The sequence below is a fragment of the Lactuca sativa genome, chromosome 2 (genome assembly GCF_002870075.4).
Source record: "Lactuca sativa cultivar Salinas chromosome 2, Lsat_Salinas_v11, whole genome shotgun sequence".
NCBI classification, from domain to species: domain Eukaryota; kingdom Viridiplantae; phylum Streptophyta; class Magnoliopsida; order Asterales; family Asteraceae; genus Lactuca; species Lactuca sativa.
Genome location: NC_056624.2, coordinates 130,028,811 through 130,045,686, shown reverse-complemented (window position 1 = coordinate 130,045,686; position 16,876 = coordinate 130,028,811). Strand labels below are relative to the sequence as shown.

At 35.7% G+C, this 16,876-nt stretch overlaps 1 non-coding gene across 1 annotated transcript; it reads right to left on the bottom strand.

The window, feature by feature from the left end:
• Positions 1-15,403: 15,403 nt before the first annotated feature.
• On the bottom strand, positions 15,404-15,506 carry LOC111898677 (U6 spliceosomal RNA). Its single transcript, XR_002852658.1, has one exon. It is a non-coding gene; the product is annotated as a U6 spliceosomal RNA (small nuclear RNA).
• Between the last annotated feature and the right edge of the window lie 1,370 nt (positions 15,507-16,876).

The following is a 16,876-nucleotide window of genomic DNA, read 5'->3' as shown; positions in this document are numbered from 1 at the left end:
CAGTATCATAACAACGAGTATAATAGTGCTCAAAGTAAATACAACTATCATAAATATAATTGAAAAAGTTACACCAAAGTATATGTTTACATGTTTCAAAATCAATTACATTATGATGACAAAAGTAAATTGTTGACGGTTTAATGTCCCATCCTCAAGGCGCTGAAGTTTTTCCTGTTTCACTGATTTCCTGAGAATACAAGTAGTTTTGAAAAAGTGTCAACAATTAAGTTGGTGAGTTCATAAGAGTTTTGTTTGAAGTAGAAACCATTTTCCTTATAAAATCGACAGAGTTTGATTTCCAGAAAATTCAATATTTTCTTAGTTAAGTATGAACATAATATTTCTATATGATGCGTTAATGAACCCTAGAATGACCCGTAGATTTCCCCTATAATCGTCCAACGTATATAAGTTATATAAGATTTAAGTTAGATAAAACGTTGAATATAATGGGTCTGCCCTAGGTCCACAACCCAACGAGGAATAGGAGATGAGGCGGGCACCACCAATTCTAAGCCAATCAAGACTAATTTCTTATATGACTCAAGCATATACGCTCAACGATTATAGTTGAAGTCTAACAATTCTAGATGAAATGTAGTTTTAATATCATAACAACTATTTTATGTGAACCTGGTACTTTGGAATGTACCCCATTTGTAGTTAAAAACCCGGTACTTTGTATTTGTACCCCTTTTTGTATAAAACCCGGTACTTTGGAATGTACCCCATTTATATGAAAACCCGGTACTTTGTATCTGTACCCCTTTTTGTATAAAACCCGGTACTTTGTATATGTACCCCCTTTTTGTATCAAAACCCGGTACTTTGTATTTTTGTATAAAACCCGGTACTTTGTATATGTACCCCTTTTTGTATCAAAACCCGATACTTTGTATTTGTACCCCTTTTTGTATAAAAACCCGGGTACTTTGTATTTGTACCCCTTTTTGTATAAACACCCGGTACTTTGTATTTGTACCCCTTGTTGTATAAAAACCCGGTACTTTGGAATGTACCCTATTCGTGTGAAAACCTTTTGTAATGTAAATGATCATAAACTATACCTATTATAGTTTATCAAAATGTTTGAAATGTATATGCAACCTAACTATACTTATTATAGTTTAGTATGATTATTTGTGGTGTATAAGAACCCTTTCTATGTAAGTCTAATGTATAGTACAATATAGCTATGTTTATCTTGCTTTGTTCTGTACTAACGGTTATGACGGAGGATTCTTATAAATTCAGTAAGTGATTATCCTATTATATAAATATATCATTACAAGAAATACATGTAATATATGAAGTCATCAAAGATTTAACACTTTGCTCAACATGTTACAAAGTGTTTTGAAAGTTAGAAGCTGTTAACTAACTCTTAACGTTTCTGCACTGTTTTAGAAAAATTATAGAAAAATCATATGAAGTCGAAAACTAGATCCGTAAATTCTGAGAGTTCCTAAATTTTGTCTAGTTTACTCATAATTTTTATCATGATTTTTGGAAGCCTTTAACTTGTATTAAAATGCTCATATTCACAGACTGGTCCGGACTTGTGTTTGAAAAGACAGACAGTTTTGTAAAAATCACCATAAATTGTAGAAAAATCGTGTGGAGATGTGCAAGTAGTCATTTTAAAGATAAGAAGTGGAACTACTTGCACCTAAAACAGTTTTGAAAACTAAAATGTTTAATTTGTCCAAAACAGTTCGTGAATGGAGTTGAACTTTTCTGATCAAGGCTGTTAGAAAAGTTTTGTTTTGGTGTTTTAACTTGTATCCCCCCCCCCCCTAAAAACTTGAGAAAACATGAAAATGTAGGGGTATGAACTCACCTTGAGTGATTTCAGAAGATGGATGATGGAGAAAAGAAGTGTTTAACTCAAGAACACTTGGAAGATGCTTGAAGATTTGAGGAGCTAACAAGAATGTGATGATGTTTGTGTAAGAAATCTATGATTTTGAGTAGGAGGATGTGTAATAATCATAAGAAAGATGATGATACTTACTAATTGTAGGAGAAAAGTCTTGGATTATGCCTTGAAATTCTCGAATTGGAGAGAGAAAGATGAGAGAGTTTGGAGTGTGATTCTTGGTGAAAATGAGAGAATGAATGAAGTGTGAGGAGAGAGGGTGGATGTTCCAGCCGTGAGAATGTGGGAATGGTTGAAAATAATGAGAAATGACTTATGAAGTGACTAGGGATGGGCTGGTGGTGAATAGTGACATGGAGTGGGTATGAGAGTGGTTGCTTGTGTCATAGAATAAAGGAAGTCAACACTCCACCTCTTGTACTTCACCTACTCTCTTTTGGACAGGGTTTTATCCTTAAAATGTGATTAATCATTAATTAAGGGGTCTTATATGTTAAAATAAAGTTTTAGGTGAAAACTCCGTGTTAAAACAACTAAAAACGGGCCTAAAACGCAAAATTAGTCGAAAACCGGAAGAAAAGAGGCTTCCCAGCGAGACCTCTCGGTCCTGGCCGAGGCTCGGTCCTCCTGTGGCTGGGTTCGGTTCCTAAATGTAACCCTACTCGCGACTTGTTCCGATCATCTAATCGCCGTTTCCGATTTCATTTCTGATTTCTGACATTTTATTAAGTCATTAATGTATATTTTATTTTATGACTTAATAAGTGTCTTAATACCCTTAGAACTGATTCTAACGTCTCATATTAATGATCGGAACATTTCTAGAATCAATCATATCGGGTTACGGCAAATTGGCCGGGTGCGACCAAAAGCCCCGTCTAACGCCGGTATCGGGTAGAATTCTACCGTGTCCCGAACTTGGACACTATTTAAAGTGATCCAAGTCTTCATTTTGAAGCTTTTGCTCCATTCTACAACTTTCACTCCAACCTCTCTCCTCAAACTAGAATTAAAGGTCCAAATCTCAAGTTTAAGGTCTCAAATCTTCAAGGTACCTTCCTATACTCATTTTGCATCATATTGAGCCTTCAAATTCGAGTTTAAACCATGGATTAGGACGATTACCATGAGTTTACGGCCCTAGAACAGTCCTAGGCCGTAAACTCATATAAATGGGGTTTTTGGAGCAACAAAACCCTTCCAAACCACAATTAGACCTTGTATATGGCTAGATGACTTAATGAAATTGAACTAGAATGCCTCAAACCATGATTTAGAGCCTTATATATGAGTTTACGGCCCAGGATGGTGCTTAGGCCGTAAACCCATATTTAAAGGGGTTTTAAGCCCTTAAACCCTTCCATGGCTCAAACAAGACTTAGATACGACTTTTAGAATATTGGTTATGGACCTAGAACACTTCAAACATGAATTTTGAGGGGTTTGTATGAGTTTACGGCCAAGGCATGTGTTTGGGCCGTAAACTCCTCAAACATGGGTGTAAACTCACTTCTAAGGTGTTAGAAAGCCATCTAACACCACCAAAAGCCTTAGAATAAATCATAGAACCAACCAAAAATAGTTTAAGGACCTTAAACACATCAAAAATCTTCATTTGAGAGTTTACGGTCATAGAAGGTGCTCCATGGCCGTAAACTCCTAAAAGCATGTCTTATTGTGCCCAAAAATCATTTTAAGGCTGATAGGAATTTTCAGAATCACATGTGATTAACTTTGAGACATTAAAAACACATATTCATGGGAGTATGAGAGTTTACGGCCATAAGCTCCATGCTAAGGTCATAAACTCCCTTAAGTGTTGTATTTGGTGATTTTAATTCATTCCAAGCCTTAGGTAAAATTATTCCAAGCATTTCCAAGTGATAATAGCCATTTGTTATCCACTAAGCTCCATAACCCTTGCCAACATGAGTTCACGGCCGTGAACTCATGTGTGGGTAGTGTTTAGGCCGTAAACACATTAGGAAGTTTACTCTTGGGGAGTAAACTCAAATCCCAAGTCCCTCGCTTCAAATCCTGTCCGTAGATGTCACCCGGGTCACTCCAAACACCCGTTTTGAGGTGTTTTCGTTCGTTGGAGTGTGACTTCATATCTAATTAGAGTTTATGAATTTAATTAGATATATTTGTATGCCATTTCATATTACATAGGAACCTCGCGTGTTATCAGGCCTCGATTCGACGTTTAGCATCCGAAACCGACACATTTCCGCGTCCGGTGAGTTCATACCCCTACCATTTTTCCGTGTTTTCAATGGGTTTTCAATGTTTTCAGGGGGGAATACAAGCAAAAAGTACAAGTGTATTTTGTACTTAAACTGATTTTCAACTCAATGGTTTTTACTCACTAAATGTCTTGATTTCCAAAGATTTGTGGTAACTGACGTTTCGAATTGCAGGTTAAACATAGATTTCTTTTAAAAAGTGTTATAACTACATTCTTTTTGAATAAGAAATCATACTAATCATATTTAAGATCAACGAATGTAATCAAATACGAATACGAATACGAATACGAATACGAATACGATTACGAATACGAATACGAATACGAATACGAATACGACTACGAATACGAATACGACTACGAATAGGAATACGACTACGAATGCGAATACAACTACGAATGCGAAATGACGCCTTTGGTTGAGACTAAGACTTCGAATATACAGTTAGTGTACTCCTTGAGTGTCACCAGAGTTTCGAATCTAATACGAAAATACGCCTCTGGACCTCTGGACCTCTACTGAGTTTCAAATATATCCGCCTCAGAATGTCGACAGAGCTTCGAATACACAACTAATATACTCTTTTGGAACTCAGCAGAACTTCGAAAATACTGTAATGTACGCTTCTGTGTGATTCCAAATATTCGAAAATACAACTAAGTTAGTAGATTATAGTCATCCGATTGTAGAATAACTAAGGGTTTAGAACACATAACTAATACTACTCACATGGTAATTACTAGTACTTTGAAATCAGACTTAAGAACCAAACACCACACATAGAAAAATATGGGATTTTCTTGGGATAACATTACAATCAGTAACGAACCTAGATACAAATAGACATCTCAACACATAGGAAAATATGGGATTTTCCTGGGTAGCACAACAGCACATAAACAGATAAAGTAACAAACGAATAACTAAAACTATAAGGAAAATATGGGATTTCCTGGAACAACATAATCAACTGTTTTCGAAATTGTAACAAAGGATAACCAAACCGTTTTCATAAAAAAATATGGGATTTTCTTGATCAACAACTTTTCCAGAAAGTAAAGGAACTCGTTCTTTTCAAAACTAAACCGCTTATGAACTCACCAGCTTTATGCTGATTTTCAAACCGCTTGTATTCTCAGGTCAGCGTTAGACAGGTACACCGCAACCATTTGGAGAAGACGGAGCGTCCCGAAGACTCGTCTTTACTTTTGTTCATATTAAATATGTAAAACACTTGTACAACTTTGCTTTCAAAAAGATGTAAATAATATTATGTAATGTAATGTTTTTTTATTACTGCTTTACTATGTGCATTGAATTTGATACTCAACGTGGAGTCAACCCCGGAAATGTTTCCACCTTTGGTTTTCGGGATGTGACAAAGTAGAAGCTTAACCTATTTTTTTAACAAAAAGCTCCAAAAGTTATTTCAAAGAGCTTTTAGTTTTTACCATTTTGATTTTATGTTATTTTATATATTTTAAAGGTTATGGCTACTTTTCCGAACAATATTTCACATACAAAAGCTAAAGCTTTCAGTTTTAACTAATTTTGCTAAGCATACCTTTATAATGTATGTGCAACTTGATCAAACCAGAACTAGAATAAAGAAAAGAGCATAATGTTGGAATATCGATGATATAAAAGCGAACTACATTTCAAAACTAAATTTAGGAAATTGATCACATCCCCTTAAGTGTGTATGAAATTCATGGTTTCATAGGTTAAAATCCTCAAGCCTCAATTTCAGATGAGAAAATTCTCCATTGGTAGCAGATTGTTATCCACTAAGCGAAGGACATCTTATTTAATATTAGACCCCTATTTAAGTTAATATTAGATCCCACTTGGAAGAACATACTGATAGTTCAGCTACTCAACCAATCTTCATAACTAAACGTAAAACGTATATAAAAGTTAAAGTATATTTTGTGAATTTAATATTTTACATCTCTACTTATATAAGTAACTAATTTTACTTCTTATTTTTAAAAATTACACAACTTTTAAATCTTATAAGAATAATGAAGTGACACAAACTATTGTAATTATATCATCGTCCATGCTCGCTACTACATGTATAAATATATGAATATGTGGACTTCTATAAAATTAAAATACAATTTTAACGTAACTCTTTATCTAAAACATAGATCATTATTCAATGTTGTAATAATATATAACCCAATCACAAAAGTTAGGATCTCAGTCCAGGGAAGAGCCAGATATCAATTACCCTTACGTTGTAAGTTTCGAACTAGATCACCATTAGATTGTAACAAGAAGGTATTTCACAAATTGATTACATGCAGTAGATATTGAAAACAATAATGTTTGAAACAATAATGACAACCAGCTTTCAAAATAATAATGATGTGGGAGAACCTGCAATGTTTATCAGAAGGGTATTGAATCTTTAGGACCACTTCACGGATTCAACAACATTCTTTTGTCTATCTTTCTTTATATGACACCATCTGCACACAGACACACAGCAAGATGATTGGATCATATTGGATATTATGAGATGATTTGATGGAGTTTTCATGCGTCAAGTAGTGAAGCAATCAGAAGAATGGATGATATTGATTTGACTGAAAAAAGATTAGTAGAATTAAAGTATATTCCGCATTAAAAGTGTGAAAAGGAAATACACTTGAAAGTTGATAAATGGGAATTTATGAGTGTTGGGTGCTACAGATTCTCTATAGTGTGTACAGGTCATTTTTGCATAAGGTCCGAAATATGAGGACCCTCTAATTATTATGAATTCTGACAATTTACTGGAAATATCAATCAAAAGTTCTGTTTTTTTTTTTTTTTTTTTTTTTTTTTTAATTTTATTGAATATAAACAGAAATAACAAAAGAGGCTATGGCTAGAGTCGGGGTACGTTATGTTACACAGATTTATGTGAATGGGTAGATAAAGACTTTTCATCCAAAATTTTGATCTTTAATATGCAAAAGGGAAAAGTGAAAATAGACAAAAATCAAGTAGAGCAATACAGGCAATGGACCACGACAGTTTGACATAATTTCGCAAACACATCAACAATAATGCCTCCAATAACTACAACCCCATAATAAGTTTACTAGTCTCTTTCAGTATTTTTGTCAAAACACCTAGTGTGCATTAAAGTCCAAGTCAGAAATGTATCAGCTACTTCGATCTTTTTAAATTTCATAAATTATTTCCACCGAAAAAGATCATTTCATTAGTCAGTCGTCGACGTAAAGTACAATTCTTGATTTTCAAAGATTGTTCAAGTGAAAAAAGTACTAGTATTAATTTATCGACAACTACAATTCCTGTAACAAAGCAAACGAGGCCTCAAGTCCCTTCAAGTGCTATGTTTAAAACATGTGTGGGCCTAGTTTATATAACAGTTATGTTTGAATCTTTTATAAATCTTTAACTGAATGGGCCTCACAAGAAGTTGATTTAGGGTACATCGTCGTAAATTAGCAAGATTTAATAAGGGAAATGGATAAAATACCTCCATTGACCTAAGAAACAAAAATTTTGTATCAACTTTGAATGGAAACATGTGGCCTGCGTTGTGAGGCTGCTGCTTTGAGAACCGACAAAACCAAGTCTAAAAAATTGGTTAATTGATCATCAGCGCTTACGTAAGTATGTATGTTGTCGTTATCACCCCGGTCGTTACTCGTTACTTCGTTAATTTATTTTTGATATTATTACCAAACATGCAAAAATAAGCTTCGTTTTTCAATTAATAATCATTATTTGCCGAACCCTTTATTTTTGTACATTGTAAAGGCAATCGCCTTTCATAACAGGAGAATTTAAAATATTTAAATTAAGACAAATGTAGGAAAAATATGCAATATGTTACAGGTAAACACGACCAGGAGGAGTGGGATCTGCGACCGCATAAGGCCGGGTTGTAAGGAGGCCCGAACTTTTGTTTATGGTTTAAAAATATAGAATATCAAAAGAGTGACAAAAAGGCCAATATCGAGGGATCAGCAACGAAATTAGCGAGGGATGTAGCGATGGAATTAATGACATATTAGCGTGTCGAAAAATACTTTGTAATTATGTGGCTTTTGTGGGGTTTCGTCAATAATCCATTGGTGATTGTTTACAAATAAATAGTTGTTCTATTTTAATTATAGTTACTAATATAGATAACGATGTTCTATGCGGTGTCGAATTTTATTGTAGTATTAATGAATTGTGTTTATATATAATAAATAATATTTAGATGCTAAGTTTGTAAGTGCACACTTGGCATTATTTATTTGTATTTATCCTTGTGCATGTTTGTGTATTTTTTAGGGTATCAACCCTTTTGTATTTCAAGGCATTTGTATCGATTGGCCTTTGTATTAATCAAGTATGTATCTATACGGTGACTTGCGAATGATAAGGATAAAAAGAAATTATTCCACAATATCACAATATCGGATGATATTTAAACAACCCTAAAAATCATCTTTATCGTTCTCCTTCATTTATTTCCATTGTCGTATTCTTGTTGTCGAAGGAACATCGTCAGCAGTCTTTCTTCTTTTTTCATCGTCTTATGTTATCTTTTGTTGCATCTAACGAGCATTGAAAAACCATACAGATTATAAACATTTGAGCATACATCCCTTTCATTCTTGATATTGATAATATGAATTATGGTGCATTGCAGAAACTCTTTGGCACCAATTGTCTAGGGTTTGGAGTGGCTGATCATCTTAGGCTGCCAAACGAGAAAGCTCGAGAACCATCCAACAACCTCCCATTATTAGTTCAACAAGTAGGTGTGGAAACAACCATAATCAAGCATTTTTTTTTTTTTGCTACACAAGCTCCTGTTGTATGGTCGTGGCCTACTTAATCAAATATGGGTTGTTAGGCTTTCATAACCAAAAAACAACGATGGGGTAATAACAATCATTATACTTGGTTTTAGAAAAGAGCAGTACATAATAAGTAGAGTGAAATCCATAGAGACACATGCCACAACTAGCAAATTAGGGTTGAAAATTGTGATTCCTCTACGAAACAAATTCCTCCATGTAACCTTGTAGCATCCAATTAGTGAAATTCAAACTACAATGTCATTTAAGTTCATACATACATACCTTGTGAACCTAGTTGAAATAACCTCATGCAAGTCCAAAACTTGACCCTATAGTTAAGTCCAATCAATTTTAGGCCTAAGCCCAAGAATTCTCGGCCCAAAACCTCTATTGGACCAAAACTCTTTCTTTGGCCCTTCCGTTGGGCCGAAAAGCCTTTAATGGGCCGAAAACTTTTATTTGGCCCTCCTTTGGGCCGAAAACCCTATAATGGGCCTTGTTGGCCGAAAACTCTTTTTCGTTAACCTCATTGGTCCGAAAGCCTTTTTTTTAGGTTTTAATGGACCGAAAACTCTTTTGGGCAAAGCCAAAAAATCGAAACCATTCCTTTTTGGGCCACCATTTTGGACCGAGAACCCTAGGGTTCGGTTAAGGCGAGAGAGAGAGAGAGAGAGAGAGAGAGAGAGAGAGAGAGAGAATAAGAAAAGCGAAAAAGAAAAGGATAATTTACATTGCCACCTCATTTTTTATCTAGTATGCATCTATGCTTTTGACCACCATATACCCATGCACATTCCATCAAGTTTTAGAGAGGTCAACTCTCTTACTCCCCTCTCTTTTTATGCATCGGCCGAACCCACCCCCCCCCCCCTTCCATACACCTCACAACCTCATTTTCCTTCACTTAGTCTCAAAAAACTCTCCTCCTTCTCCTCTCAAAAAGCTCAAGTTCATCATCATCAAAATTCGATTCTAGGCTTCTTGGTCAGTCCTTGTTAAACTAAAAATGTTTTATTATATGTTTATGCTAAGAACATTCCATTTACACACTCATTTTGTTGTGTTTTAAGCTTTTAGAACACCATTTTCGAGTGACCTCTCCAAGACAAGCTAGGCTCGAAATTTCCTTCTTCTTCTTCTTATACCACTCGAAATCTTCAATGTGAGCTTGATATCCCACTCCTTTTCTTTTTTTCATACTCTTGGGGGGGGGGGGGGGGGGGGGGCGAATACAAGTCATAATCTCGTTTAACAATTGATAATTGCATGTACCGATAGGTAATGTGTTTAACTCATGGATAACAGCACTCATCTTAAATATTGTGTTTGGAATGTTGATTACTTCATGCTAACGCACCATAAACTCTAGATTTAAAAGGTTCATGTTACTAGATTAAGTTCATTCTTTGGATAATTTCATGTACCTTAGTCATGAGTTGAAGAAGAAACAAGTTCTCAACTAAAAAGGTTCTTAATTAATGTGTGCTAAAAATCATAAAGTATGTGTTGAAAACATATTTGTGTTTTGTAAAAAAAATTGTGACTTGTTGGAGTTAAAACAAAATAAAGTATTTTGTGTTACAAAACTCTTAAACTAAACTTTGGTGTGTTGAACAAACTACAAAATTAGTTAATTTTTTTAAAAATGATTTTTCTAGTAAGATAGTCGTAATATGTTGCCATCATTATAATAGTTTGAAAACTTAGAGTTTTATGCTATTTACACAACATATATCACAAATAGACAAGTCCACTAATGATTATTTATAAAAAGTGTTATAAACAATTTAACTAAAATGCTACACAAAACAGAATTATTACGACAGAAAATATTGCATGCCATAATCTATCTGTCATAAATCGTTTAAAAGTACAAATTACAAGTTGTATGTCATAAAGCTGAAAAACGCGTGTCATAAAACTTCAGTCACGAATTTACACTTGTAATGTTATTTTCATTATTCAATAATGGGAGTCAAATTTCGCGTAAATCTGTTAAGGCACTTGTGAGACTTTCTTTCGCCGTACCTACCTACCATACGTCATAAGTCCTGTAGACGGGGTTAACACCCCCACATCTGAGTTGTTCGCTATAGCTAGACGGGGCCAGTCTAGGGTGACAAATATCTTACCGAAACTGACGCCTCAAGAACGTCATGACAGGCATATCAGTCATATTAAGCATGGTTGTAACGACTCACATAGGGATTAACAATGTTATTTTCGATTTATGAAATTATACACTTCATTGATTTTATAGAATATAAAACTATGCTTCACTTTTGTACTTTACTATCATCACTCCAATCTTATGGTTTTAAGACTACAATTTTTCATAAAACAGGAAATATGAGATTTTCTGGGAACACACACTCTTTTTACTTACAAACAAAAGAAAACAAAGGACACGCATGCAATTATTCACAGTTTTAGCACGAGACTTAAAAACCATTTTTCACAGAAAATATCGGATTTTCTAGAGTTTTACAAATTATTACAATCAAAGATGTTACAAAGCTTTTTTGTATACAAACATGCTTATGAACTCAGCAAATTTTTAGTTGACTCTTTTCAAAACGACTTATATTCTCAGGGACTTAGTGAGCAAGTATTTGGGCTATGGATTTTAGATATTTGCTACATTTTGGAACATCATATTTTGTGTCACTTTTGTGTAAATTTGTGAACAAATACAATTTGTAAAGAATGTATGTTGGTATCTTTTAATGTATGATGTTTGGTTGCTATGTTTCATTTATATTCAATTGTGATGATACAATACAATGAAGTCATCCGCTCTCGGACGTTTCCACCGTCCTGGTTCGGGGGTGTGACAGATTCGTATCAGAGCATTGTTTATAGTGAACTAGTATGTCTAACCGTACAAGATATACAACTATAAATACAATGGGACTAAACACTCTGACTAAAAGTATACTTCAAAAATATGAATAATTTACCAAAGTATACATACATGCGTGCATATTAGAAAACAATACGAAGAGTTGGACATTGTGACTAAACTTAGACAATTATGTAATCATATCTAGGGTAAGTATAGCTTGATCAACTATATTTATTCGAGATATGACCAACATGTGTCTAGGAGTGGTCAAGGTGGACAACAAATCTAAAACTCATCAACTAAAATTCTAAAGAGTCTAAGAACAAAACTAAAAGACATAAAATACTAAAGGGGTATTTTACCATTCTATATATTTTCTCGTACTTATATATTCTTGTGCAGACACTACGGATGGCTTCCATCATCCTGGGGACCCATACTTCCCCAATAAGGGAAATGGGGGTTGGATTGAGGAGGGCCCCGAGGATGATCCGAAAGAGATCGAGGAGAAAGAGATCGAAGAGGAGGAAATAGACGAGGAGGTTGGCGATGAAGATGAAGAGGACGAGGGTTCAGAAACCGAGTCCGAAGTCATTGACCCTCCCTACATGGCGAGGGTGCCATCATATCGTTTGGGCCCCGATGCCCCTACGCCCTCATGGACCTACGATCTAGAGCGATGGAGCAGGCACCAGGGATAGTGTCCACCATTTGGGATGGAGCGAGGGTTCTAAGACCTTCACCATGGAGGGCCAACAGACCGAGCACTTCCTGTTATGGTCTGAAGGATTACCGACATCGGGGGCCAGGGGCAGACGATGGCCCACCGGGTTGGGGAGATGAGGGAAAATCTGGAGGTCACTACCACATGCACACGAGACCTCGAGCGGGACTACTATGCGATGGATAAGCTCATTGAGGATCTTACCACTACGCGAGCAGAGGTAAGGAAGTTCCAGGAGCTACATGTTGCTCTCGAGGATAGGGTGCGCATCACCGAGCGCCGCCGATTAGCCGAGCTTTAGGGCGCTACTACCTAATCACAGGCACCACCAGAGATCACTCGTCGTGAGTAGGACTTATCCTACCCATCGCTTTTCTATAGATTTGGGTATGTGTTGGTGCTACCCATTTTCTTTCTCTATGTATGTAGGATCAACCTTACGTTTAAGTGATTACACTACTCATAGGGTCGTTATGCTGTCAGATTTTATCCTCTGTGTACTGTAGAACTTTTTAAAAGGTCAATTTTCATGCATTATATACTAAACATTATTGTTAATGAAATGATTATGTGTTTTATTTGTGATGTTGTTATCTACTATGTTCTCTCGTTTCATTTTTATTTGATATAATATGGTTTCAATTATAAGCACAATCCAACCACTGTAACCGTTAGAAACAAAGGGTTTCGATAAACTCATCGTCATTCCTACTTAATAGCAGGAAATGCCTAGAAGGTACATTCGCAAAAACACTACAACAGCACCACCACCGCCTCCACCAGAAATGGATTCTGCTGCGTTCCAGGCGGTAGTCTCAGCTGCATTTACTGTAGCACTGGCACACATCAACAATGGCACAAACGGAGGAGGAAACGGAAATGGGACGGGGAGTTCCAATCACGAAGATAATCCAGTACATCATAGAACCTGCACATACAAGGATTTCACCAACGGAAAGCCGAGACCATTTAATGGGAGCGGAGGGGTGATAGCTCTCACCCGATGGATTGAAAAGATCGAATCTGTCTTTGAAATCTACGGCTGTCCTGAAGAAATTAAAGTGAAGTTCACAGTTTGAACATTTTCCCATAGGGGTGAAGAAATTAAAGTGAAGAACCTAATGCTTGATGAGTATTGCCCAAGAGGTGAAGTGAAGAAGCTTGAACAAGACCTATGGAATCTCATTGGAAAAGATTTCGACATTGCAACTTATATTTCCAGGTTCAGCGACCTGGTGCTCTTGTGCCAGGGAATGATCCCCTCCGAGAGCAATAAAGTCGAACAATTCATCCGGGGACTAACTCCCCCGATTCAGGGAAATGTGATTGCTACTAACCCTCAACCTTCGACAGTGCCAAGCGCCAGGCGCAAAAGCTTTACGACCATGGAGAACCAAAGGGCACGAAGGCTGGAGTCACTAAACCAAAGAAGGGGATGACAACAAGAAAAACTGGGGAAAGAAGATAAAGGGACAAAAAACTCAAGAGTCGGGGAAAAAGCAGGAAATCATAGAAGTTCACGTTGCTACCACTCCTACTACACCAGCACCATCCGCACCAGCACTTGCGAAGCCATATGCAGGCTCTCTTCCAAAATGTGATAAGTGTAATTTCTACCATAACGGCACATGCCAAGACCTGCTGTACACCAAATGTAACTAAAGAGGGCACACCGCTCGGTATTGTAGAGCACCACCATAGCAAAACAGCCGAACCAACAACGTTGGGGTCAGTCAAGCATGTTATGGGTTCATGGAGACTAGCCATTACAAACGAAACTGTCCCAAAGCCAACAATCGGAATGCAGGGGGAACAAGCAAGGTCCTATCAATGGGACAAGGGGAGGCTGTGCAGGATCCAACGGTAGTCACCGATACGTTCCTCCTTAATAACACCTATGCATGCATCTTATTTTTTAGTGGGGCGGAACGATGTTTCGTGAGTCATAAATTTAAGGGATAATGACTTAGAAGGGTAATAAGGTTTCCAGTTTGTCTGTATTAGGTCACTAAGGTTTTTTTTGTGCGTATTATACCAATATGGTTGTTATTACCATTTAGAAATAGTCCTTTTACGGGTTTTAACCGGTAAAAATGACTATTTCTAAACGGTAATAACAACCATATTAGTCTAATACGAACAAAAAAACCTTAGTGACCTAATACGAATAAACTGGAAACCTAATTACCCTCCTATGTCATTAACCCTAATTATTTAGAAAACATGCTTACTAATCAATGTGACTGACTTGTTTGACTGAAAATAGTTGCTTTCATTTAAACTTATCTCATAACCCTTCCAGAACTTCTAAGTCCAAAAACTCATATGATTGATGATCTTCATTACATAAATATGCACCATTTTATGAATAAATTCTTTTTTGTCATTTAAATGTTTACATGAACACATCCATATGTACAAATACAATCTCACTTTGATACCTCCCATCAATGTCTACATTTGATAACAACTGAAAATGTAAAACCAACAGGGACTTGTAGAGGATGCCTATTATCAATTACTTTATAAAAAGCAAAACCACAACATGAACTAAGAAACTGAAGTTGCAAAATTAATCAAAAATCAGCACATAAACAAACACATACAGACTATATACAACACATAAACGGAAGTTTATAAAGCATGAAACTTAATGACAGGAAAAGTAAAAAACTTAAAGAAGACTTTATAAAAAGAAAGATCACCCTTACTTGCCACAAATGGTTGAAGACATCAACAAGAAGATCAATCTAACCATGGAATCCACATGTTGTTTGATCATGACTTCAGTAGATGAACTACCGAAATGGAAGAATTGCAATTGAACTCTATTAGCAATTGAAAATGGAATTAGGTTTCCAAAGAAGACGACGAAGGGTTTAAAAAAAATTGGACCATTTCTCAATTTGTGTGTGTCATCCTTGCACAGGGGCCATACTAATCTTCTCTGTATCGTTCTAATTTTATCGGATGTCCCCAAAGGGACGACCATAGATGAAGAGCTTCGCCATATAAAGGAGTAGCAGGTTATATGGGACGTCGCGAGTTCTAAATGAAGTAGTTTACTGTTGATGGTCATATATTCTCAATGTCTTTAAATTTAGGGTTAATGACTTAGGAGGGTAATTAGGTTTCCAGTTTGTCCGTATTAGGTCACTAAGGTTTTTTTTGTGCGTATTAGACCAATATGGTTGTTATTACCCTTTAGAAATAGTCCTTTTATCGGTTTTAACCGGTAAAAATGAGTATTTGTAAACGGTAATAACAACCATATTGGTCAAATACGCACAAAAAAAACCTTAGTGACCTAAAACGGACAAACTGGAAACCTAATTACCCTCCTAAGTCATTATCCCTAAATTTAAATACTTATTATATCAAAGTCCCCAAAAGTTAAACGAAACCTTCACGGTGGAAATGGCTAATGGGAAAATAGAAACAACCAACGACGTATTCATAGGATGCACGTTAACATTAAATAAACACTCATTTCAAATCAACTTAATGTCAGTTACTATTATAAGCTTTGATGTGATCATCAGTATGGATTGGTTAAGCCCCCACCATGCCAATATTATGTTCTGCGAGAAGGTCATTCTCCTTCACCTACCCAACGACGAAACCTTAGTTATCTACGACGATAAACCCGGTGCAAACTGTGACAACCGTCAAAATTCGATTCGATTCTAGATTTAACTAAACTTAGTTGCACGTATAGGCATGACACATACTAGAAATATTACCTAGAAGCTAAGTTATAACCTACTAGAAACTTCGAAACACTTATAGTGATAGATAGCATACTTAGATTTCACATTGATATGTGAATTCTACAACTACTTATCTGTAGTGAATATCCATATTCGGGTCACTCTTTGACTTGAAAACCTTTTCATGAATCATATACACACATCACTCATTTGACCTAGAAGTATAAATTAGGTCAAAGTTTCATAGAAACTTAAGTCAAAGTTGAAAACTAGGACTAGTATACTTGATTCCTCAATTTCACTTGAACCTCGAAACCACTACATAGAATGCCAATAAACCGATAAAATAAATTACAAACATTATTTATAACTATAAAAGAGTTATAATACAATAAGATAAATTGAAGTCTCAAAGATTATATTGGTTTTGATATCCAAATATTTACAAACTCTCAAAAACGTTAAATGCCCTAAAAACCTAAATTTATGAAATTTAACCTTAGAAATTCTATAAAAATAGTTATGAACCTTATAATATGATCTTATAATAATTAAAATTATGAAAATGCATTCAAGGGAAATAAAATTGAACTCATTAACATTTACCCTTAATTTATAAACCAAAAATCAAGGTTTTATGAATAAA